The sequence below is a fragment of the Pristis pectinata genome, chromosome 34, assembly GCF_009764475.1.
Source record: "Pristis pectinata isolate sPriPec2 chromosome 34, sPriPec2.1.pri, whole genome shotgun sequence".
Classification (NCBI taxonomy): domain Eukaryota; kingdom Metazoa; phylum Chordata; class Chondrichthyes; order Rhinopristiformes; family Pristidae; genus Pristis; species Pristis pectinata.
This window is the reverse complement of record NC_067438.1, coordinates 15,974,867-16,001,099: the sequence shown is the minus strand read 5'-3', so window position 1 is coordinate 16,001,099 and position 26,233 is coordinate 15,974,867. Positions and strand designations below refer to the sequence as shown.

General features: G+C 47.6%; 1 protein-coding gene across 1 annotated transcript in view; it reads left to right on the top strand.

Annotated features, from left to right (window-relative positions):
- Positions 1 to 24,746, top strand: part of LOC127585983 (butyrophilin subfamily 3 member A3-like) — a 511,579-nt gene extending 486,833 nt beyond the window's left edge. The window contains exon 8 of the mRNA XM_052043741.1: positions 24,414 to 24,746. The gene's annotated coding sequence lies outside the window, so the exon portion shown is untranslated. The remainder of the gene's footprint in view (positions 1 to 24,413) is intronic.
- Positions 24,747 to 26,233: the final 1,487 nt, after the last annotated feature.

Genomic DNA, 26,233 nt, shown 5'->3' with positions numbered 1-26,233 from the left:
TGATACTACAAGTTCCTCGGGGCAGTGTCCCAGGCCCTGCCATGACACGAACAGAAGAAAATAGCAGCAGTAGGAGACTAGAGTCCCTGCAAGTCTATGCCACCATTTAATGCCATCATTGCTGATCTACGCTGGCCTCAACTCCTTTTCCGTGCCATTTCTCCATTCCTCCATCCAGCAAATATTTCTGCACCTCCATTTTAAATACACCTAATGATCCAGCTTCCCCCACACACTGGGGCAGGGTATTCCAGACAGCAACTTCAGTTGCTTCATCACTGACCTGCCTTCCATCAGAAATGAGATGCTTACTGTTTGCAGAATGTTCAATTTCATTCACAGCTCCTCAGTAAAAGAAAGAAAAAGAAGGAGGCATGTGTTAGGTATAGACAGTTGGGTTCAAGTGACTCCTTGGAATACATTTAAGAGGGAAATCAGGAGGACAAAAAGAGGACATGAGGTAGCTTTGGCAGATAAGGTAATGGAGAATCCTGACAGATTCTACACTAAGGAAAAAAGGGGAACCATGGAGAGAATAGGTCCCCTTAAGGATCAATGGGGACATCTATGCATGGAGTCACGGGAAATGGACTAGGTCTTAAATGAGTATTTTTCATCTGTGTTTACTGTGGAGAAGGTCACAGAAGCTAGGGAATTCAAGGAAGGGAACAATAATGTCTTGAAACATATTCACATTACAAAAAGCGAGGAGCTGGTGATCTTAAGGCGCATAAGGGTGGATAAATCCCCAGGGCTTGACCAAGTGTATCCGAGGACATTGTGGGAAGCAAGGGAAGAAATTGCATTGTTCCTGGCAAAGGTATTTGTATCATTGTTAGCCATCGTTGAGGTACTGGAAGACTGGAGGGTGGCTGATGTTGTGCTTTTATTAAGTAAGTGCTGCAAGGACCAGCCAGGGAACTACAGACCGGTGAGCCTAACATCAGTGGTGGGATTGAAGACTGATTAGGGATAGTCAGCACGGCTTTGTGCGTGGGAAATAGTGCCTCACAAATTTGAGGTATTTGAAGAAGTGATGGAGAAGATTGAGGAGGGCAGGGTGGTAGACATTGTCTATGTGGACCTTAGCAAGACCTTTAATAAGTCCCACAAGGTAGGCTGGTTGGGAGAGTTAAATCACATGGGATCCAGAGTGAGCTCACCAATTGGATACAAAATCGGCCTCGTGGAGAAGTCCGAGGGTGGTAGTGGAGGGTGATTTTTCAAATTGGTGCCAGTGACCAGCGGGCCCACTGTTGTTTGTCATCTACGTCAACGATTTGGTTGAGAATGAAGTTGACGTGGTTAGTAAGTTTGCAGATGCTGCTGAAATTGGTGGTATCATGGGCAGTGAAGAAGGTTTTCCAAGAATGTTTTCCAAGATGACAGCAGAATCTGGATCAATTGGGAATATGGGCCAAGGAATGGCAGATGGAATTTAACTTGGACAAGTACAATGTGTGGTATTTGGGAAGTTAAACCATGGCAGGACTTGCCCAGTGAATGGCACAGCCCTGGAGAGTGTTGTACAACAGAGAAACTCAGGGTACAAATACGTAGCTCTCTGAAAGTGGTGAAAAGGTAGACACGGTAGTGAAGAAGGCATCTGGCACGCTTGGCTTCATTGATCAGGGCATTGAGTACAAGAGTTTTGGGTGACATGTTACAACTGTACAAGACATTGGTGAGACCACACTTGGAGTACTGTGTGCAGTCTGGTCACCCAGCTTATAAGGAGGATGTCATTAAGCTGGAAAAGATGCAGGAAAGATTCACAAAGATGTTACCAGGACTGGAGGGCTTGGGTTATAAGGAGAGACTGGATAGGCTGGGACTTTATTCCCTGGACCATAGGAGGCTGAGGGGTGACCATATAAAGGTATATAAAATCATGCGGGGCATAGATAAGTTGAATGGTTACAGTCTTTTCCCCAGGTTAGGGAAGTATAAAAACTAGAAGACAGATTTAAGGTGAGAGGGGAAAGATTTAAATGGGATCTGAGGGAAACAGAGGTTGGTGCGTCTATGGAACGACCTGCCAGAGGAAGCGGTAAAGGTGGGTGTAGTACAGCTTTTAAAAGACATTTGGACAGGTACATGGATAGGAGAGGTTTAGAGGGGTATTGGTCAAGCACAGGCAAGTGGCAATAGCTCAGGTGGGCAACTTGGTTGGAACGGACAAGTTAAGCAGAAGGGCCTGTTTCCGTGCTGTATGACTCTGTGACTCTAAATGAAGCAGTCCATGCATGTACACTGTAAGACCTGGACAAAGAACAGAAATGGGCTGTTAAGTGGCCAGTTATCCCATGTCATGCAGGTGTCATGCAATTACCACCTCCAAAAGGAGAAAGTCTAACCACCCACCCTTGACATTAAACAGTATTATTGTCAGTGAGTCCACCACCATCAACATCCTAGGAGATCACCATTGCCCAGAAATTCCACTGCAGCAGATACATGGCTGCAGGGAAAGTTAGAGACTGGGTGTCCTGTGGTGAGTGACTCATTTCCTGATTCATCAACCACCCTAAACATTCCCTTCTTCCACCATGTGGCTACATTGCAATGAGGACTGGGCAGTAAATGATAGCCTTGTCAGTGATTCCCATGTCCCATAAATGAATATCAAAAATAATCCCTGCTTACACATACCCTGGACAACAGGAACCACAGTCTGTGCTGTTACTCTTTTCCCCTTGACATGCCTTCTCATTTCAGGAACATTTACAGCTTCAGTGCAGAGAACAATGCACTTGTGAAGAATGATCTGGCCTTAATAACAGAAACCAGAGTGGGTCAACAGTCTCTGGGGCCTGGCTTCACCCTATTGGATCCGTACTTCAAATCCACATCACTTGAGACATCCACAGAACAAAAGTTACCAAACTTGATCTGTTTATGAAAAATTGTTTCAGAATTTCAGTCCTGAATGATCAAATTCCATCTTTAAGTTTCTATCTGCTTCTGGATTCTGTCACCAGAGGAAGTCGTTCCTCTATCCATGCCAGTCATGTCCAGACTGGTTCAAAGTACTTGATTAAATTCCCCTTCTGAAACCTCTGAACTCAAGGGAATGCAAACCATGTTTATACATCCAAGACTCATAACTTAACCCTCTAAGTCCAGTGTCACTCTTGTGAATCCACAAATTATGTCAAAGGTTCAAATCTTTTGCAGAAACCTCAGATTGACAACTCAACATATCTCTGAGGGCCAGATGGCCAAACACTCCGGTCCTGCCCATTCTGGGAGGTCCTCACCACTGTCACGTATGGGCTGAGAGGCCTTTTTCTGTGCTGTATGATTTTGTGAATCTCTTACTGTCACAGAGCCTGTGTTGGGAGAATCAGCACTTTCATCCTGATGGAGGACGGCAGATTGTCGCTCTGTCGGTACAGGTTCACTCCCTCAGCGTGGGCCATGAGGGGACCTTCCAGCCTGCCGGAGGCCTGATCACAGCACAGTCCTCACCCCCTCAGAGCCTCTGCCAACAGTGGCAGCTGTCTCAGTGCCCCCAGCTTCAGGATTCCCACACATACACGAGAATCCAGGAATCTAAAACTTCCTAGCAGCTTCTCACCAACATTTTCCCAGCAATTTTCCCTGTTGGACTTGTCTAATGGTGGTCACAAAGTTGTGGAAGTTCCTCAGCAGTTACACTGGGGAATCTTCTCAATAAACTTCCACAGGGTTAAACCCAGACAGTAACACTGTCTTCACTGACCTGATACTGTGATGGACAAATGTAGGTTTTAATGAACTTTTCCTTTTTAATATTTTAATGTGTTTAAGAATATTTTAGATTTAATTATTAAAATCTTTTACAATAGTTTGACTATTTGTACAGTTTGTATATTTTTTTGAGTTACAAACATTCCCTGTGATTGGCAGGTCTGACATCCAGTGACTGTGAAAGCTGTTCTCAGCATTCCCGGGGCAAGGCTTGTTCCAGACCCCAATCCATGTGACAGGATTTCCAAGAGGAAGATTCTAATGTCAGGCAGAGGCTCAATGTTCCTTTGCCCAGCAAGTTGGCCTTGGTCACTCTGCACAAGGTGGGAACTTTCTTCCCAGGTCAACAGTGAGTGGGGGTGGTGAACACTGCTGGTGACGACGGGGGTCTCACAGCTTCCCACCAATAATGGAACTAACACTTCTCTCTCTTTCCCTCAGGTTTTACTCTGCTGCTGTGATAGGAGTGGTTAACTGCACTGTGCTGTTACTGTATGGGATTCTCATCTCATTCCAGGGTAATGATCACAACATCTTGTTTGATTATATTAATATTTATATACCTCATGGAGGAGATACATGGAGTTAGAAGATTCTCATTTTATTCTCTTTTATATGCATCAATATATCAAAATGTACAAGAGTGATGAATGTTGTGTGTTCCATCAGACTCCCACAGTAACTTCTGTGATAACCTTCAAGTAACCCATGGGAAAACCAATGATCCAGTGATCTCAGATTCCTACAGATTCCAAGATTCCTTGCTGGGTTTTGTTCTATTACCATCAGTTAAATTTGTGGATCAGGCATTCCCTGTGTAGGAATCCCTTCCCCATCAGTGGGTCCAAATCTAGGAACACCCTCCCCAGTAACACTGTTGGAGGTCTTCACCAGAAGTTACATGGCAGTTCATGGCAGCAACTCATCACCACGTCCTCAAGAAAAGTTGATGGGCAAATCCCGCAAGTAATTAAATAAAAAAAAACAAAGTTTGGTTTGCAGCTGATCATACTTTTGAGGCCTGGTCACCACAAGGCTCTGCACCAAATTCATGGCTTATAAATTATTTGGTGTCCGTAAGGGAACATCAAACAGGCAGTGAGCAGCGGGTCAGAAACATCTTGTTCAGGTGCCTTCACTGTAAAATCTGCACACTTTGGGCTCTGTGCACCCGAGAGTTGGCCTTACTTGTTCAAAACTTTTCCTCGGTGCACTCTGCCATTGGGGACCATGTCCTGGGAAACGGATAGGTCAGGGTCCGGGTTGCAGGTCTGGTTCTGGGGGTAGGTTGTGGGTAAAAGGGAGAGAGGCTGGTATGGGGAGCAATGAGGCATCAGTCAGTGTGAGCTGAATCTTTGGGTTTGGTGGATGGAGAGAGCATCAGTAGTTGCTGTAGGTTGGAAAGGGTCAGGCTGGAACTGGGTTGGGTGGAGCTGAGGGTGACCTTGGGTTCAGGGGGATGTCTGGGTGGGTCTCAGCCAGGAGATTGATGGGGAGTTGGGTGAGGGTCGGCCTGGATCTCGGTGATTAGGAACGGGTGAGTGTGGGGCTGGAGCCCAAGTGTGAGCCGCCACAGTGAGTGAGCACGTTACTGAGAGCACTGACCTGAGACAGGTCCCCTGTGCCAGACTGCACAGCCTGGGGCCGCTGAAGTAACGGTGGAGCCGTCCTGGTCAGTGGGTTCACCGGCTGCTCAGCTAGTGGCATTGCCATTGGATGGTGCTACGCATGTGTGGGATCCTCCCGCTTTCAGCGCCCCAGATGTCCAGAAACTGGAAGGGTTGGCAGACTTCACACAACTTGGAGTAAGGCCACTCATCTTACTGGGAGTGATTTTTCTCATTGAATCGATTAACGCACAGAAATATTGTGTTTAAGATCAACTTCGAAGCAATAGCTTCCCTGACATAAAGCCGGAAAGTGCTGGAAATACTCAGCAGGTCAGGCTGCGCCTGTGGGGAGAGAAGCAGAGGATACATTTCAGGTTGAAGACCCTTTGTCTGGGAAGAGTTTTCCTGACAGGTGGATCGATACACACAGGAAAGAGGAACCAGAACAGGCCGAACAACCTCTGGAACCTTCTTCATCATTCAATAAAATCAGGGCTGGTTCTCGACCTCATGGGTGTGATGGAGAATTACAAAGACTTACAAGGAAGTTTATCCTCACTTCACCCCTTATTCTAAGTCTATACGCCGGTGGACTCAATTCTCCAGTTTGCAAGCAGTTTCTCAGCCTCTTATCCTGTTCAACACTCTCCGAATCTGTATCTGATGAAACAACCTCTGCTAAATTCCAGAGTGTCGGTAAATTGTCATCATTTTTCATGGACCCTGTATCTGTTTAGTTCTGGTATATCTCTCACAGCAAGCAATTCATAGAGCAAAATTAGCATATGAACATTTGGACAAATGAATTAGGAATCATAGCTGATCAAATTCTAACCTTACCTTCATTCCTGCAGCAAGTATTCACTGCTCGCAGGACTTTGACTCGGAGTTGATGAGCTGGAGTCGAAGCTCCAAACACTTCAACACGTTGGGGGTGGGGGTGGTATTACCTGGATATGTTATTACGGGAAGCACTTACACCCTTAGATCAACTATCCCTGGATTGGTCAATGGTCAGGGACAGGACAGTGTGACTACGGAACAGGCCAGCAGAGAGATCCAGGGGATTGTTCCAGAGGACCCTCTGCCCCTCCCATTGTCCAACAGATACGAGGTCCTTGCTCCCTGTGTGGATGAGGGTGGGGGCTGCAGCTGCAGGTGGTAACATGTTGATGTGGATGAGCTGGCCAGCAGGAAGCAGGCAGTGAGCATAAGTTTTCTGTTCTGGTTGGCAAGATGTAAGGACTGATCTCCCACAGGGACTGGTGCTGGGGCCTCAGCCTTTTACAATTTATAAATGGGAAAAAGTAGTGAACAGCCCACATTCCCGATGTGGCCTCTTCTACATTGGTGAGACCAAGTGCAAACTAGGCAACTGCTTTGCCAGGCACCTGCGCTCCGTCCACCTGGCCGTCTGGAGCTCCCAGTTCCCAGCCATTTTAATTCCCCTCCCCATTCCCACACCGACCTGTCTGTCCTCGGCCTCCTCCACTGCCAGGGTGAGGCTAAACACTAACTGGAGGAACAGCACCTCGTATTCTGCCTGGATAGTCTCCAACTTGATGGCATGAACATTGAATTCTCCAGTTTCAGGTAACCTGCTCCCCCTCTGTCCCTTTTCTCTCTCGATCTACCCAGTTCCTCCTACCCCCACGCCAGCCCCCGTCACCCTGTTTCTTTCCCCTCCCACCCACTCCATCTGCCCATCGACCCCACACTCCTTCCATAACCCACTGTTTCCAACTGCCCTCCCCACCTTGCTGTCCTATCCGATTCCATCATCCGCAGCCCCGTGTTACCTCCACTCATCACCTCCCAGCCTCTGTCACTATTCCCCCTCTCCCCTCCTCCATCTGCCTATCACCCCTCCTCACCTGGATCCACCTGTTGCTTGCTAGTTCTTGCCCCACACCCCCTCTTCACCTCTTTATACTGGCCGTCTCACCTCTGCTCTTTCAGTCCAGATGAGGGGTCTTGACCTGAAATGTCAGCTGTCCATTTCCCTCCACAGATGCTGCCTGACCTGCTGAGTTCCTCCAGCATCTTGTCTGCAGCCTGTAACATTGTCCATATCCCAGTTTCATCCCTTGATCTCTGGTCTTTGACCACCCAGAACGAAGCAAGCATTCTTTGTGTAAATGTTGTCATCTATTTTTCCTTGTGGGTTCCTTGAATATTCTTTTGTTTTCATTTTATTGATCCCCAGATGAATTTGTTGTACTTGCACCCGATGAGCCTTTGGTAGCTGTTGCAGGCAAAGATGTTGTATTGGAATGTCAGCTTGTCCCAGATATATTGACCAGCAGCATGGTGGTGCAGTGGCTGAAATCAGGTCTCGACTCCCCAGTCCACGTGTACAGACGTGGACAAGATGACCCCCTCACTCAACACCAGGATTACAGAGCAAGGACGGAACTGTTTAAAGACGAACTGATCAAAGGAAACATTTCCCTCAGAATAAAGAATGTTAGAAGGTTTGATGAAGGACAATATACATGTTCAGTTCAAGGCAGAACTGACTCTAAACAATCTACAGTTCAACTGAGAGTTGAAGGTGAGTAAATATTTACTTTGACATTAATAACGTTAAAGGAATATGATTGTGTCTTTATGAATCATTGCAAATGGTTTAAAGATAGAATTCTTCAGCAGTTGGTGTAGGATTCAAAATACTTCCTGAGTTCTACACCCTTTCCCGCTCCCAGGTGTGAGGCAGTGAATTCCTCAGGATCGTGACATTAGCCCCAGTCACAGTAACCGGTTATACGGCAGTAAATCTCACAGGGAGTACATTTTCAGCACTGACTTGTTAAAAGTGAATATTCAAAACAACACAAAGAAAAGAATGTTCAACCAAAAATATTGATTTATAATTAAGAACATGTGATTGCATTTCTAAATTTAGCAGTAACTGGAGGGTAGCAATGGGAAGCTGTTTAACCAGTGTTCCACCAAACCCGTTCCCGTGTTTCTGATTCAGGGGAATGGGGTTGAATGCAGGGACGTCTCAGTACAATTGTACAGGATGTTGGTGAGACTTCACCTGGAGCACAGTTGGTCTCCTTCCTTCAGGAAAGATGTACTTACCTTGGAGGCAGCTCAATAAATGTTAGTAATGATTCCTGGGATGAAGGGCTTGTCTTATGAGGAGATGTGCTCGTGCTTCTTGGCAGAGTTTAAACTAGCGCGGCAGAGGGGTGGAAACCAGTGCAGCAATTCAGCAAGTGGAGGGATTGAGGTGAAGGTAGAGGTGAGGTCAAGTAAGGACAGGCAGTGGCAGGTTAATGAACACGGTGGGGCTGATGGGCTGAAGTGTATTTATCTGAATGCAAGGAGTATTATGGGTAAGGCAGACGAACTTGGGGCCTGGATTAGTACATGGAACTACGATGTTGCAGCTATTACAGGGACTTGGTTGAGAGAAGGGCAGGACGAGCAGCTGAATATTCCAGGATTGAGATGTTTGAGACATGAGAGAGAGGGATATAAATGAGACGGGGAAGCTGCTCTACTGATCATGGAGAATGTCACCGCGGCACTTAGGACCTCCTGGAGTCTCATCCACTGAGGCAATGTGGGTGGAGCTCAGGAATAAGAACGGTGCAGTCACTCTGACAGGGTTGTACTGCAGGCCTCCCAATAGCCACTGGGAGATAGAGGAACAGCTATGCAGGAAGATTATAGCAAGATGTAAAAGCAACAGGGTAGTTGTAGTGGGTGACTTTAATTTCGCCAATATTGACTTGGGACTCCCTTAGTGCCAGAGACTTGGGGAGGGCAGATGTGTTTTAGTTGCATCTTGGAGGAGTTTTCAACACAGTATGTAGATAATCCAACCAGGGAAGGGGCCATACTAGAACTTGTATTGGGAAATGAGCCTGTCTGGGTGATTGGAGTTTCAATAGGAGAGCATTTCGGGAACAGTGATCTTAACTCCACGTTTTCAGATTGTTATGGATAAGGATAAGATTGGACCTCAGAGGAAAGAGCTAAACTGGGGAAAGGCTAATGAGAAAAATCTCAGGCAGGAACTGGGGAGAGGAGATTGGGAGCAGCTGCAATTGGGTATTAAGTCCATATATGACATGTGGGAGATATTTAAAGGCCAGCTGGTCAGAACTCAGGACCAACGTCTTCCTCTGAGGAAAAAAGACATGGATGGCAAGGTTTGGGAACCTTGGATGATGAGAGCTGTTGCTAATTTAGTTACAAAGGAAAAGGTAGCCTATGTAATCTTTAGGAAGCTGAAATCGGACAATGCCTTTGAGGAGTACAAAGGAAGCAGGAGAGAATCTAATCAGGGAATCATGAGGGCTTAAAGGGGCATGAAATGTCTTTGTCAAGAAGGATAAAGAGAATCCCACAGTACTTTATACATACCTTTACAAACAAGAGGGTAGCTGGGGAGTGGGAAGGACTGCTCTAGGACACAGGAGGGAATTTATGCCCAGAGCCAGAGGAGATGGTGACGTACTGAACTAGTGCTTTGCATCGGCATTCACCAACAAGAAAGTTACGGTGGAGAGTGAGATCAGGGAGGGTCTGATATTCAGGGGAATTTTGATATCAGGGAGGAGGAGGTGTTGGGACTCTTGAAGAACATTGAGATGAACAAGTCCCCAGGGCCTGATGGGACCTATCCCAGGTTATTGAGAGAGGCAGCAGTCATACAGCATGGAAACAGGCCCTTCGGCCCAACTTGTGCATGCCGACCGAGATGCCCATCTAAAGTAGTCCCATTTGCCTGCATTTGGCCCATATCCCTCTTAACCTTTCCTATCCATGTACCTGTCCAAATTTCTTTTAAATTTTGTTATTGTACCTGCCTCAACCACTTTCTCTGCAGCTGTTTCCATGTACTCACCACCCTCTTCGTAGAAAAAGTTGCACCTCAGGTCCCCTTTAAAGCTCTTCCCTCTCATCTTAAACCTATGCCCTCTCGTTTTTGATTCCCTCTCCCTGGGAAGAAGACTGTGCATTCTCCCTATCTCAGCCCCTCAAGATTTTATACACCTCTATGAGGTCACCCCTCAGTGTACTAGGCTCCACGGAATAAAATCCTCGCCTGCCCAACCCTTCCCTGTGACTCAGACCCTCAAGTCTTGGCAACATTCTTGTAAATCTTCCTTGGAAGAGGAGATTGCTGGGGCCTTGAAAGAGATTTTTGTAACCTCTTTAGCTGCAAGCAAAATTCCAGAGACTGGAGAATAGCCAATGTTGTGCCTCTGTTAAAGAAGGGCATTAGAGACAAACCAGGAAATTATAGGCAAGTGGGCTTTATATCAGTGGTAGGGAAGTTGTTGGAGAAGATTCTTTAGGATAGAATCTACTTGCATCTGGAAGAGCAGAGACTTATTGGGGATGGTCATCATGGCTTTGTGTGGAGCAGGTAATGTCTTACAAACTGGATTAATGTTTCTGAGGAGCTGACCTCAGAAATCATCTTTATGATTGAGCGTCAGGCAGTGGACTTTTGTAAAGCTTTTGACAAGGCCCCTCATGGTAGGTTGATCCAGAAGATTAAGGCACATGGGATCCAGGGAGACTGGTCAACTGTATTCAAAACTGGCTTGGCCATAGAAGACAGAGGGTAATGGTGGAGGGATGTTATTTCGATTGGAGGTCTGTGACCAGTGGTATTCTGCAAGGGTCAGTGCTGAGCCTATATATATCTACTGTATATCTACATCTACATAAATAAATATTTGGATGAAAATGTAGCTGGGCAGTTTGCAGACGACACAAAAATTGGCAGAGTTGTGGATTGTGAAGAATGTTGTGAAAGGATTCAGCTGGATAGAGACGCATTGAAAATGTGGGCAGATAAATAGCAGATGGTTTTTAATCTGGGCAAGTGTAAGGTGCTGCACTTTGGGAGGTCAAATGTAAGGGGGAAAGTATGCAGTAAATGGCAGGACCTTTGGGAGCATTGATGCACAGAGCGATCTTGGGGTGCAGATCCATAGCTCCCTTAAAGTAGCAACACAAGGAGGCTGGGTGGTAAAGAAGGTGTACGGTATGCTCACCTTCACTGGTTAGGGTATTGAGTATAAAAGTTGGGAAGTCATGTTGCAGCTGTATAAAACTTCCATTTGGCGATGTGTGGAGTATTGTTGCCACGTTACAGGAGGGATGTGGAGGCCTTGGAGAAAGTGCAGAAGATGTTCCCCAGGATGCTGCCTGGATTAGAGAGCATGAGCCGTAAGGAGAGGTTGGACAAACATTGGATTGTTTTCTCTGGAGCATCAGAGGCTGAGGGGTGACCTGATAGAAATATATAAAATTATGAGAGGCAGAGACAGGGTAGGTAGTCATTTTTCCCGGGGTGAGAATGTCAAATACTAGCGAGCATAGTTTTAAGTTGAGAGGGGGAATGTTGAAAGGAGATTCACGTGCCAAGTTTTTACAGAGAATGGTTGGTGCCTGGAACACACTGCCAGGGGAGTTGGTGGAAGCAGATACAGTATGATAGCAATGTTTAAGAGACATTTAGACAGACATATGAACATGCAGGGAATTGTTCCTGTGCTGTTCTGTCGAGGAATAGAGGCTCATGGGGAACTGGCACAGAGGAGGAGTTGAGGCCAACAGAGATCAGCCGTGATCATATTGAATGGAAGTGCAGGCCTGAGGGACTGAGTGGCCGACTCCTGCTATTTTCTTGTGAAATACCCAGCAGAACAGGGGGAATATGTGGAGAGAGAAACAGTGGCTCAGGATGATGACCTTTGGTCTTTTCTCAGAGTGCTGAGGACGGATCATGGACTGGAAATGTTAACTCTGTTCCTCTCTCCACAGATGCTGTCAAACCTGTTGATTATTTCCATCATTTTCAGAGTATTTCACATTTCCAGCATCGCTGCTAATGTTATTGCCATCCCAATCTGTATTGGGATGGAGTTCCCTGGTATCTCTCTCTCTGTAATTTCCCTGCAGATTTGTTTCTCAGTTGGTGGGAGATGGAGGAGCCCCTGCAGTGTAATCACACTGCTGTCATTGAACAAGTTTGTAAATTACTATCCTGCTGCTGCAAAAAGCTCACTTTTGTACCCTAAGTAATAATGTCTGCAACAGTGAACTTAAATGTGAACTTGAAACTAACCCCAAATCCATCGATTCTGTCCGTGATTGTTTTCGGACTTCCTCTCTCTCTCTCCACACTGCAATGTTCTCAATCAACACTGCCACTTCCTTCCTTCCCTTTCCCACCTTACCTGAGGATCTTGTATCCGGGAATATTTTGAACCCACTCCTCTTCTTGAGACAGATCACTGTTATGGTCACAACACTAATCCCATCTGGTTCATTACACCCTCAGCTTGCCTTCTCATCCAGCTTTGGACCCAGAGCAAATGTGAATACATTACACACCATACGTTCACCTGAGTCATTTCAATATCTGTTGGAAATAGCTGAAGCCCAAGCACTGATGCTCACATTTGCCAGTCTGGAATGCACAAAATTCTCCACACCTATTGCCTGCTGTGTGCCAGGTCTCTGTGTCTGTGTCTCCTGAGCACAGACGACCAGGAACTAATTTCCCTTCCCCATTGTGTTCAGTGATGTTAAGGGTCTAGAAGCTGTGTGTGCAGTGCAACAATGTGGTGTGATGCCCAACCACATTTTATCTAAGTCCCCACTGCATTTACTGAGGGGGACTTTAATAAAATGCGATTGGGCATCACACCACATTGTTGACCACACAGTGGGCCTTAAAGGCCTATGACATCCTTTGTCCCCTGTGGCTATTTCCTTCATAAAGCATTCTAGAATATTCCCAACAACTGATGTTGAGCCGCTCAGTCCACAGTTCGCCATTTTCTACCTCCCTGCTGTTTTAAATGGCAGTGTTGGATTTGTTACCTCACAGCCCACTGAACTGCTCCAGAATCCAGAACCCGTCCACTCTCTCTGCAGCCGCCTGTTTTAGGATCCAGGCACAGAGACTGTGGGTGAGAGGGGCGGTGGCTTTTAGTCCCATTCATTTATCCCGTGTTTCTTCTTTTTCTAATATTATTACCTCGAATTTCTGCACTTTGATTGGATCTTCCTTTCCCCACAGTTTGGTTTTCTTTGTGTTTTCCCCAGGTTCTTGTTTCTGTCCATTTCTGCCTCTGCACCACCTTGGATGTTGTGTTGAACGTGGAATAAATCAAATGTAGTCGACAAGTGTTGACCCTGAGAGAGTGAGGTGCCCCATGTATGTGTCGTGTTGCACCCGGTCCAAACCACTGCTGCCAGCCCTACCAAAGGCAGGGCCAACAATGTGAGTGGCCTTGTCTGGCTTGGATCATTTTGGGGCGCCCTCTGGGTCACGTGGTTGGAAAGTTTTGGGGTGTTGCCTCCACCAGTCCCAAAACACAAGTTCAGGAGCGAGATTAAATATGAATTTGGTTATGCAAGTGCCCAGGGTTGGAATTCCTGCCCTTCCAGAGGCAGTTACAACACTAAACGTCAGTGGCAGTGAAGAAGTGCTCAGAGCCTCCATTTACAACAGGCCATCAGCAGCCCCAGTGCTGCCATTTCTGGTTCTTCCAGTAAACATTCCTTGATGTTATGGCAGGAGGCTGCTGGGGCAGCTGTGGGCTTTCCACCTCGTGGAATTTTACTGAACGAATTCCCCTGGTGTGTGTTGCAGATACTGTCATTGTCTCATTCACTGGTCTTCACTCCACAGATGAGCTCTTCCCTGGTGCCTGGGTCCTGCCACTGGTCCTGACCATTTGTCTTCTCATCGCTACAAACTCTGTTGTGGTTTATTGGAATGTGAAACAAAACAGACGCATCAAAGGTGTGTTATAACAACAGTACAGGTCTGGAAGTCCGGCGGGGATTCTCCCAGTTTTCTGCTGTAACCTCAGTGGAAAACCAGAGCATTCTCTGGAGAAATGGTGCAAAATCCACATTACCCTGTGGGCTCTGAAATTCCGGCAGTAAATATTGTCGCTGGAAAGAGTATTTGTGGCCCTGGAGGTGGGAAGTAAGGAAGTAAACTGGCAGATGTTGCATCTCCTGTGTCTGCATGAGGCGGTGCCGTGGGAAGAGATTTAACTGGACACTGATTCACTTGCACTTCTCTTAACTTGGTTTCCTGTATTTGGTCTCCTCCACAGTGGTGAGGCCGAGCACGGAGTGGGTGATCACCGCTGAACATCTCTGTTCAGTTCTCAGGTGTGAACCTGAGTTTCTGGTCACTTGTCATTTTCATTGTGTCCCATCCCAGTGTGAGCTCTCCGCCCTCGCTCTCCTGCAGTGTTCTAGTGAAGCTCAACAGAAGCTGAGGTACAGAACTTCATCTTCTAATTAGGCATCTCGCAGCCTTCCAGATTCAACACCGAGTTCAACCATTTCGCAGCATGACCACTGTGTCCACATTCTCCAACAGCAACTGTTGGGAATGATCTTGCTGTTGCCATTTAATCCTTCCCCAGACACACAGTGTATTTCTTCCCTTGGCCCATTGCCCATCATTACCCTCTCCTGCCCTCCACCTATTATACACCGGCCCTCTTGCTCTATCTCCCTTGTTTACATCTACAGCTGCCTCACCCCTGTCACTGACTGTTTCCAGGTTTGATGAGAGACCATCAAGCTGAACCATGAATTCTGTTCCTCTCTATGCAGCTGCCTGGCCTCTGAGTGTTTCCATCCTTTCTCTGCATTTACTTCAGATTTCCAGCCTCTGAAGCTGCAGCTTCTTGATTCTCATTGTCATTACCTCAAACATTCTCATATTGTTGTACTAATGTACCACTGGTTTGTCTTTCCAGAGCTGGAACTTCGGAAATCCATCGTAGAACTTGGTAAGTGTTCAACACTGGAAGATTCACAAACTGCAAAGAATGCTGGTTTTATATCAATTACAAATTTATTTAATGTTATAGTTTTTATCTGTTAGGATTAGAAGCCTTTTAATGACACAACTCTGCTTTACACCAGAGGTTAATAACCTGACCCCTCCTGTATATTGTGGGTGCGACCAGGCACTGGAATAATCTCTGTTGTGTGACTGAAGTGCACTGGGTGGAATTTTCCAAGCCTTTGTGCTGCCACATGGAGCTCAGAGCAACAGGTGGACGGCCAGAAATCTGTGGGTTCTTCAGCCCAGCCTCAGGGAACACGGCAGAAGCTTCTCAGAGTTGGATTTGTATTTCTGCACCAATGATTCATTTTACCACTGACTCAGGTGGTTAATTTTAAAGGGCCGTGGGTTGCTGATCCCAGCCCACACCTCACGGACACACTCGCCCTGTGGCTGCACCAGTTTTATGCAGCCACACAGTTCCTGAAGGTCCCATCAGTGTCACTGGCTCTGTCACTGCTCAGAAACATTTGAAACCAGCTGCAAAATAAAATAAAAAACACACAATTACCTTTTCACATGATAAGTTTATTTAATAACATGGAACTACTGTTAACTGATTAAAAATATACATTGAAATATAAGTAAGCAAAAAATAAACTAAGCCTTGCATGTCAGCAGGCCCGATGTGGCTGGTGTAATGGGGTCGGATATAAAGTCCATTGAACTCCTTGTCTCCACAACTTGATTCTGTGGTGAGTCCAGCGGCACAGCAAGAGTTCAGGTGCACATGGGACCTCCAGCCCATTCCCAACCTCCTTACTGCAGTGCACAGACACAGAAGTCTGGAACGTTCTGCTGCTTGGAAGGAGGATGGGGTGTCCTCCTCATCTGTCTCTCAACTGCACAAAATAACATTATCCAGGGTGACTGAGGAGATTTCAGAGGTTTGGGAGCAGAGGTTGGTAGCATTGGGGAATGCTTGGATCTGACAGTATTGTGGGCAGTAGGGTCAATGGTGGAGGGAGTTTGGGACATTGATGTCCACGTTGCCCCATTCACCATGTGCCCAGCCAATGACCTCTCGCCCTCGGATAAATCTCTCCCCAGTGACTTCCCCACCTTAGTGGTATCTGTGTCAATGGGCAGAGTGTGGGGCTGTAGAAATCATGGAACCATCTGATGGCCACAACATACAACTACACTGTGACTGTTGATGGAGCAAAACTGGGAGGTGTTTGCATAAAGATTCACAATGTTGACGCGGGTGAGAGGTCTGACCCAGGCATGTGTTTAATATATTGCCAGGATTCTTTAATGTGTCCTTAAAGCATATCTTGGCCTTTATTTATAAATATACTTTGTTCAATTTTCTGTTTCTTTTTAGGACAATGGAAACCTGTTGTGCCGTCAGGTATGTGTCCCCACTCCCACCCCACCCCCTACCAATGAACACACATTCCAAAGGTGCTGCTGCCCTGTAGTCCGGTTGTTTTATGGATTGTCCAGTGAAAGAAGGAAGGCGATAGGATTAATCTCTATCCTGATCACTGTAGGAACTGTGTAACCACAAATAAATCAGTGTCTCTCTCGCTTTCGCCCCCCACCACCCCTCCAAGTCAGCAGGGTATCACTGTCATGGGACACAAACCATCCCACCAGGACAAGGAGCAAACAGCAGACCTCCCCTGATGAGGAAATCAAGGGGTGGGGGTGAGTGCAGGAAGGTGGTGCTGAGGTAAAAGATCAGCCATGATCCCATCACATGGCAGAGCAGGCAGGAAGGGCTGAATGTCCAACTCTTGCTTCTATCTCTGATGTGCTTGGATTTGCAGATCTGACACCAGCAGTTAAAGCTAAACATTCTGCTTGATGCCGGCAGGATCCAGTCTCCACGATGGGCAGCAATAGTTGGTGCCAATTCCACAGCTCGTGTGCTCTGAGCATTGGTGGTGGGATTGGCAAACTGTCCCTGCACTGAGAGGGAATTCACTGCGTGACCCGTCCACTCCCAGGTACGATGATATTGGACACGGCAATGACTTGGGCACCTCCTGCAAAGCCCAGGGATCCTGGCTCATCAGAGGGCAAAGCTTCCTTTGCCAGAGATCCACAACAGGATGTCCAAAGGATTAAAGGACAGGGCACATTTGCTTCTCAGTTTATCCATATTTTCAGACAGTAGTTGTGTAAATAGGTGAGTGGTTATTTCCTGCCAAAGTCCATCAGCAAGTTTCCATCACCAGGTCCAACCTGGGGAATCCCTCACCATCGGGTCAGCTGAATTCTGGCAAGAAAATTATGTGCTGTCAGTGGGTCTCAGGGCTGATCCACGTTTTCACCTTCAGTGCCCACACATCTGAGCTTTGCCTGTGGAGTGGACTGATGAGTAAATCTGAGCCCAATTTTCTGCATGTTAAACTGCATGGATGGAAATGGTGGAGACTGAGTCTATGGGGAGCACTGTCTAGTGAAGTTATTGACTTGGTCCCCAGATGATGAACATTTAGCTTCCAACTTGCAGGAGACTCATACTACAGGGGATCCAATAGGAGCTCCTATTATACATTTATAAATCTTCACTGTGAAACTAGTTGCACGTTAAATCCAAGAGACATTTCTTCAGTCTTGCCTGTTATTTTTGTTTTCAGAGTGGAAGAGAATATGTGGCCATGAAGGTAAGGTCTTCTTTTACTGGTCTGAGGGATTGAGCAAAAGATGGCGTGCCTGCCTTTGTTGGTCGGAGCAGAGAATATAAGACTCGGTGTTATGTTTCAACTTTACAAAACACTGGATAGGCCTCACATGGAGTACTGTATGCAGTTCTGGTCACCACACTATAGGAGGGATGTGATTGAGTGGAGAGAGTGCAGAGGAGATTCACAATGATGTTTCCTGGATTAGAGGACTTTAGTTATGGGGGGAGGTTGGGTAGGCTGGGCTTGTTTTCCCTGAAGCAAAGGAGGCTGAAGGGTGACCTGAAAAATGTATGTAAGATTATGAGTGGCTTAGATACAGTAGATAGTCAAAATGTTTTTCCTGCGGTAGAGGTATCAAAAACAAGAGGGCAAAGGTTTAAGGTGAGAGGAAGAAGTTTGAAAGGGGATCTGAGGGGTAAGGTTTTCCCACACAGTGGTTGATATTTGGAATGCGCTGCCAGAGGAGGAGATGGAGTTGGATGCATTCACTACTGATTAAGGGGTAATTGGACACTTCAATAGACAAGGCAGAGAAGGATATGGTGCTGATCCAGGCAAATGGCACTACTCGCCAAGGACTTTTCATGCCCCCTTCCAACTCTCCTGTCCATTCTTAAGCTCCCTCCTGGCTACCTTGTAACTCCCTGGAGCCCTGTCTGATCCTTGCTTCCTAACTATTAAGTAAGCTTCTTTCCTCCTCTTCACTAGATATTCCATATCTCTTGTCAACCATGGTTCCTTCACTGTACCATCTCTCTGCCTCAATGGGACAAACCTACCCAGATCCCCTTGCAAGTGATCTATAAACAACCTCCACATTTCCATTGTGCGTTTCCCTGAGTACATCTGCTCCCAGTTCACACTCCGGTTCCTGACGAATAGCATCATAATTCCCCTTCCCCCAATTAAATATTTTCCCATACCGTCTGCTCCAATCCCTCTCCAAGGCAAGGGTAAAGGTCAGGGAGTTGTGGTCACTGTCTCCGAAATGCTCACCCACCGAGTGATCTGACACCTGACTAGGTTCATTACCTAGTACCAGATCCAGAATGGCCTCTCCTCTAGTCGGCCTGTCCACATATTGTGACAGGAATCCTTCCTGGACACACCAAACAAATTCCGCCCCATCCAAACCTTTTGCACGAAGGAGGTGCCAATCGGGCTCAACTCGTGCTGAGTTCTGTCAGCACTCAGTTTTTTGTTCCCTTCAGAAGCTTATTTGTTTCAATAAGATCACCTCTCATTCACCTCCAATGAGAATGGGCCCAACCTGCTCAACCTTCCTTCAGACATCAGCTCCTTCATCCCAGGATTCAACTTCCCGAACCTTCCCTTCCCTGCCCCCACACAAGTATATCTCGCCTTAGATCCACAGACCAAAACTGCACGCAATTCTCCTGGTGAGGTCTCACCCGCATCCTGTGAAGTTGCATCAAAACTTCTCTCCCTTCATACTCCACACCTCTTGCAATAAAAGTCAATGTTACGTTGGCCTTCCTAATTCCCTGTTGTCCCTGTATGCTCACTCCTTGTGTTCTGTGCACCTGGACCCAGACCCCTCTGTACCCACAATGTTTTGTAGTTCTCACTCAGTTTAAGTAATAATTTGCACTTTCATTCTTGCTTCCAAGATGGATGACCTCATATTGCCCCGTGCACAACGTCCTCACCCACCCATCTTTGTACCTGCAGCAAATCTGACTACAGTGCACTCAGTCCCTTCATGAGGTCATTATTATCAACAACTGAGGCCCTGATACTGACTGCCCACCTGAAAATGACCCATTTATCCTGATTCCCTGTTTTCTGTAGTTAGCCCATCTCCTCAGTCCGTGCCGTTATATTACCCCAACCCCAGTGCTCTTATCTTCTGCAGTGACCTGTGACGTGGCACCTTACTGAATGCCGTCTGAAATCCAAATACACTCCATCCACTGGTTCCCTTCACCTCCCTGTTTGTTGATCCTCAGAAATCCACAGATTTGTCAAATACCATTTCCCTTTTGTCAACCCATGCTGACCCTGCCTGTTTGTCCTCTGATTTTCTAGATGTCCTGTTATTATCTCCTCAGTAACAGATTCCAGTATTTTCCCAGTGGCAGGCGTTAGGCTGACTGGAACTACTTTCCTGAACAGTGATGTTGCAATTGCAGTTTTCCAGTCCTCTGGATGTCTCCAGAATCCAGGGAATTTTAGGAGACCATAACCAATGCACCCACTATCTCTGCAGACACTTCCTTTCAAACTCCAGGATCAGACCATTGGGTCCAGGAAATTTGTCAACCTTCAGCCCCATTAGTTTGCTTATTACTTTTCCTCTTGTGATAGAAATTGTTTTAAGTTGCTCCCTCCCTACAGGCACTTGATTATCTGTTATTGGGGTGTTTCAGTGCTGTCTACTGTGAAGATCGATGCAAAATAATTCCTTAGAGTTTCTGCCATTTCTCTAAATCCTGTCAGTAATTCCCCAGTCTCATCCTCCAAGGGACCAAAGTTTTTCTCAGCTGCTGTCTGCCTTTTGTATTTACACATGGAAGCTCTGTCTGATATTACATTACTTGTGAGGTGACTCTTTCTTCTCCCTCTTTATACCCACTCCCTGTTTCCTGTTAGCCAGACAACCTTCTATCCACACCATGTTACCGCCTGCACCATGAGCTTGTATTTTCAGCAGTAACCTTTGATGTGGCATCTTATCAAATGCCCTCTGGAAATCTATTCCAGTGCATTCACTGGGCCCTGTTTATCCACAGCACATGTCACTTCTTCAGTGACTCCAGTAAATTGGTCAAACGTGAATTCCCTTCCATAAAACCACACTGACTTTGCCCGATCATCATGTGTTATTCGAAGTGCCTTCTGTAACTTGCTGTGATAATATCTTTCGGTATTTTCCCTCTGACAGACGTTAAGCTAATTGGCCTGTTGTTTCCTGCTTCTGATCTCTTCTTTTGAATAAAGGAGTTGCACTTACTTTCCAATCCAATGGAGCCTGGAACCTTTCCAATCTGAATGCAGGGAATTTTGGAAAATTAAAAGCAACTCTCCAACCATCCCACGAGCGGATACTTGTAAGAGCCGAGGATGGAATCTGACAGGACGCGGGGACGTGTCAGTCCAACGCTCCAGCAATTTTCTTGGTACCACTTCCCTGGATTACAATATTCCTGTGTTGTTCCCTCCCTTCCAACTCCCATCTTACAGCCTTTTGTGGGATGTTACTTGTATCCCCAATAGTGACGATTGATGCAAACTACCTGTTTAATTAGTCTGCCATCACCAGCAGTGAGGGGACAGAGTCACATGACAAGAGCAGGGCTGATTAGCTCCACTTTCCTGCCTGTTCCCCATAACACTCGACCTTCCTACAGCCCAGAACTCTGTCTAACTCACCCTGAAATGTATTCAGTAACTCCACCCCACAGATCTCTGGGGTCAAGGTAATAGAGAGAAGAAATCCCTTCTCATTTCTGTCCTAAATGGGCAGCTCTGTACCCCGAAACCATACCCCCGAGTTCTAGAAACACCAGCTGGAGGAAACATCCTCAGTTTCCTCTCCATCGATCCCCATCAGGATCTTACATGTTCCAATGAGATCACCTCTTATTCTTGTAAACTTCAGTATCGGCCCAACCTGGCCAATCTTTCCTCAAACAACAACCCCTTCACCCCGGGATCAATGTTGTGAACCTTCCCGGAGCTGCCTCAGTACGAGTGCAGTAAAACTCTGTTAATCCAGCACACCCGGCACTTTGGTGGCGCCAGACTTTCTACACTATTGGATGTTATTCCAGTGAGTTTAAAGGAAGAGCAGCAACTAGGGGTCTGGTGTGTTAAAGGGAGCGCAGGAACCAGACCCCAGTGAGCCAGGGTTGAACCCTCGGGATTTCCGAACTATCGGATGGCAGATTATTGGAGTTTTATTGTATCTCCCTCCAGCCCTGGTCTCACTGATGCCCTGTACACTTGTACCAAGACTGCCCTCCTCCACCCCTCTGCAGTGAAGGCCTTCATTCCATTTCCTTTCCTGCTCACCAGTTGTACCTGAAGGCCAGCTTTCCGTGGTTCATGTACAAGGACCCCAGATCCCTCTGTACTGTGGCATTCTGACATCTCTCCCCATTTACACTGGTGCCCTGCCCAGCGCGACCCTGCAGAGTGCTGGTTTGTGCCTGAGTTTATGGATAAATTGCAAGAGAAAGTTTCTGCTCGTTTTGGAAGGTTTGCTGCTGTTTCCTTTTGGAAATGTGACCAGGCACTTCCTGTTGTAATCCTCCCAAACATGGGGTCATCTCCCAGTTGTAGTTTGTGCATGTGACGGTGTCGTCAACGTGTAACGGACATTCCTGATCCCAGGTGTTGAAGGTGGGATGGATGTGCCGGCTGTCACCAGCAGAATTCCACAGATCCCAGGATGGTTCCCACAGATTGGAAGGTGGTCGATGTGACCCACACTTGAAGAAAAGAGGGAGCAAGAAATCGGGAAGTTGTTCACTTGTCACCAGGAGAAGGAAAATGGAAGAATTTGTTACCAGGGAAGTGGTAACAGTGCAATGAGAAAATGATGATAAGTTTGTGCAGGGTCCTTGTGGATTGTGAAAGGGAAATCATGTCTGACAAACCTGTCTCAGTTTTTTGAACTTGGAGCTGGCAGAACAGATCAGGGGAACCACTGGATGTGGGGTATTTGGATTTTCAGATGGCCTTTGATAAGGTGCCACCCAGATTATTGAACCATTTTACAGCATGTGGTACTGGGGTGAGGTGAGTGGGGAAAGATGTTTAGGGGAGCTGAGAGGCAAATCTTTCCACACACAGGGTGATGAATATATGGAACGATCTGCCAGAGGAAGTGGCAGAGGTGGGTACAACTACAATGTTTAAAAGACATTTGGACAGGTCTATGGAAAGGAAAGGTTTCGAGGGATATGGGCCAAATGCAGGCAAATGGGACGAACTCAGGAAGGCACCTTGGTCGGCATGGACGAGTTGGGCCGAAGGGCCTGTTCGGTGCCCTCTGTCTCTATGAGTCGGGTTTGGGTTAATACAGGAAAGTGGTGCTGAGGTAAAAGATCAACCATGATCTTACTGAAGGGTGAAGCAGGTGAGGGGCCAAATGTCCCACTGCTTCTATTTCTTGTGTTGTTGTCCTTTCTGACAGAAATTAGATCAAATGCTGTGACCTCTATTGTTAACTGCCAGTTGAACAGGAAGCACAAGTAGACCATAGAGGTAGGAGCAGAATTAGACCATTCAGCCCATCGAGCCTGCTCCACTCTTCAATCCTGGCTGATTTTTTTAACCCATTCTCCTGCCTTCTCCTGTAACCCTTAACCCCCCACCAATCAAGAACCTGTCAATCTCTGCCTTAAATACGCCCAATGACTTGGCCTCCACAGCCCTCAGTGGCAATGAATTCCACAGATTCACCAGCCCCTGGCTGAAGAAATTCCTCCTCAGGTCAGTTTTAAAAGGATGTCCCTTTATTCTGAGGCTGTGCCCTCCGATCCCAGACTCTCCCACTGATGGAAACATCCCCTCCACGTCCACTCTATCCAGGCCTTGCAGTGTCCGGTAGGTTTCAATGAGATGCCCCCTCTGACCTCCATGGAGAACAGGCCCAGAGACATCACACACTCCTCACACCTTAATCCTTTCATCCCTGGGATCGTCTTGTTGGGAGTCGGGCGGTGAAACCCCGGGAAAGGATCCAGTTGTCCACCGGGTGTAGGGCGGTGAAGCCCCGGGAGAGGTTCCCGGTGTCCACCCGCCTCTCCTCGGGGCCGCGCTGCCCGAGTCTCCCCCCGACCCCCGGGGACCCGCTGATTCTCTGCTTCTCCCCCCAGTCTCCGTGACCCTGGATGTGGAAACGGCGCATCCGGAGCTCGAGGTGTCTGAGGATCGGAAGCGGGTGAAATGGACCGAGACCTGGAGGTATCTCCCCGACACCGGGAAGAGGTTCACAGCCCGGCCCTGTGCGCTGGGATCGGAGGGATTCACATCGGGGAGGCATTACTGGGAGGTGGAGGTGGCGGGGAATCGGGACTGGGGTCTGGGGGTCGCCACAGAGTCGGTGGAGAGGAAGCGACGGGTCGAACTGAGACCGGAGAACGGATTCTGGACCATCGAGCGGCGGCGGTGGGGAGGTGGCAGGATTTATGTGAACACCTCCCCTCCATCCCCTCTCCCCGCCGATCCCATCCCCGGGAGGGTGGAAGTTTGTCTCAGTTACGAGTCCGGGACAGTTTCATTTTACAGCGCGGACACCAAGTCCCATCTCCACACCTTCACTGGGAATAAATTCACGGAGAAACTTTATCCTTTCTTCTGGACCGTGGATGAAAACCGGTGGCTGAGAATCTGCTCCGGTTCCGCTCTGGATCCGTGAACGGGTCGGGTCCCGGGACGGGCGTCAGGAGCGGGGTCAGGGTCTGTGGGGCAGAGACCCCGTGGACGACAGGTTGGTGCTGATCGGGTCCCATTTAATCTCCAGATTCCGCTTTGTAAAACCCCAATGAGCCCGGAAATAAAACAGGTGTAAATATAAATGTGGGAAGTGTGATATAAAAGGTGAATGGAGTCTCCTGGGTCTCCCCTCCCTCATTTACTCCTGTTTCCCGCTCTCCCTGTTTCCCAGTCCGGACCTGAGATTCCTCTTGTCTCCATTAGACCATAAGACAGAGGAACAGAACTGGGCCATTCGGCCCATCGAGTCTGCTCCACCATTCAATCATGGCTGATTTATTTTTCCCTCTCTACCCCATTCTCCTGCCTTCTCCCTGTAACCTTTGATGCCCTTACTAATCAAGAACCTATCGACCGCTTTAAACATACCCAATGACTTGGTCTCCACAGCCGTCCGTGGCAATGAATTCCACAGATTCACCAGCCTCTGGCTAAAGAAATTCCTCCTCATCTCTGTAAAGGGACGTCCTTCTATTCTGAGGCTGTGTCCTCTGTTCCTAGACCCTCCCACTACTGGAAACATCCTCTCCATATCCACTCTATCCAGACCTTTCAATATTCAGTAGGTTTCAATGAGATTCCCCTCTCCCCTCATCCTTCTGAACTTCTGTGAGGACTGGCCCAGAGCCATCAAACGCTCCTCATACGTTAACCATTTCATACCCAGGATCATTCTCGTAAACCTCCCCGGACCCTCTCCAATGCCAGCACATCCTTCCTCAGATGTGGGGCCCAAAACTGCTCACAATCAATCTCCATTTCTCACTCTGTGCCCAGAACAGCAAAGCCTGATCGGGAACTTGGAGCCTGTTTCAAAAATAATCTTTATTTATATTAAACAAATATGTACAAAGGAAGAAACAGTGCAAAAACACATTCATGGTTGATACATTCAGTCGTGTAAACATTTTTTAGAAAGAAAAAATAAATGAACAAACAAACAGCACCGTGCCACTCATGTGGCCCCCTGGGGTTGTACACCTTTCATTGTTGGAGGGGTTTTCCCACCCACCTCTGCCCCTCCATGTCCGGTAGGGGAAGGAACCCAGACTGTGGTCCTACCCCACAGAGCCTTTGCATTGGCTGCACCGAGCTTCATTGCGTCCCTCAGCACATCCTCCTGCAGCCAGGACTGTGTCAGTCGGCAGCGTTCCCTTACGGACATCTCGCTGTGCTGGGAGACCAACAGGTTTCAGGCAGAGAGAAGGACATCCTTCACCGACATTCCAGCAGCACTTGATGTCTGTCTTGGTGTGTGTGCCCGGGAATGGCCCAGAAAGCAGAGAGTCCTCTGTCACGCAGCTGCTGGGCATGAACCGGGACACAGACCCATGCATCCATCTCCACACCCTCTGCAAATCCACAGTCTGCTAAGAGGTGGGTCTCCGCCACCATGCAGCCGTCCCGAGGGCAGCGTGCACGGGGGGCGGTGTCATCTGTAGAGGAAAGCTCTGACTAGGAGGGCACCTCTCACCATCAGCCAAGCGAGGTCTTGGTGCTTGTTGGTCAGATCTGGTGGTGAGACATTCTGCCAGATGGTTCAGACCGTTTGCACTGGGAACAAACCCACAGGATCCACAGTGTCCCTGTCCCGCAGTGTCTGCAGGACGTTCCACGCTGACCACTGCCTGATGGACCTGTGGTTAAAGGTGTTTACTTGGAAGAACTCTTCCACAGAGGGCAGGTAGTGCGGCAACGTCCAGCTGACTGGGCGTTGGGCGGTAGAGGGGCCGGACTCATCCTCTGTAACACCAGGGACAGGTAGAACCTCAGCATGTAGTGACACTTGGTGCCACGTAATTGGGGTCCACACACCGACTGATACAGCCACACATGAATGTGGGCATCAGGATGAGGGCAACATTGGTACACTTTTGCCCCCATTCTCAGGGGACTTTTGCACAGTGACCCATCGGACTCGCTCC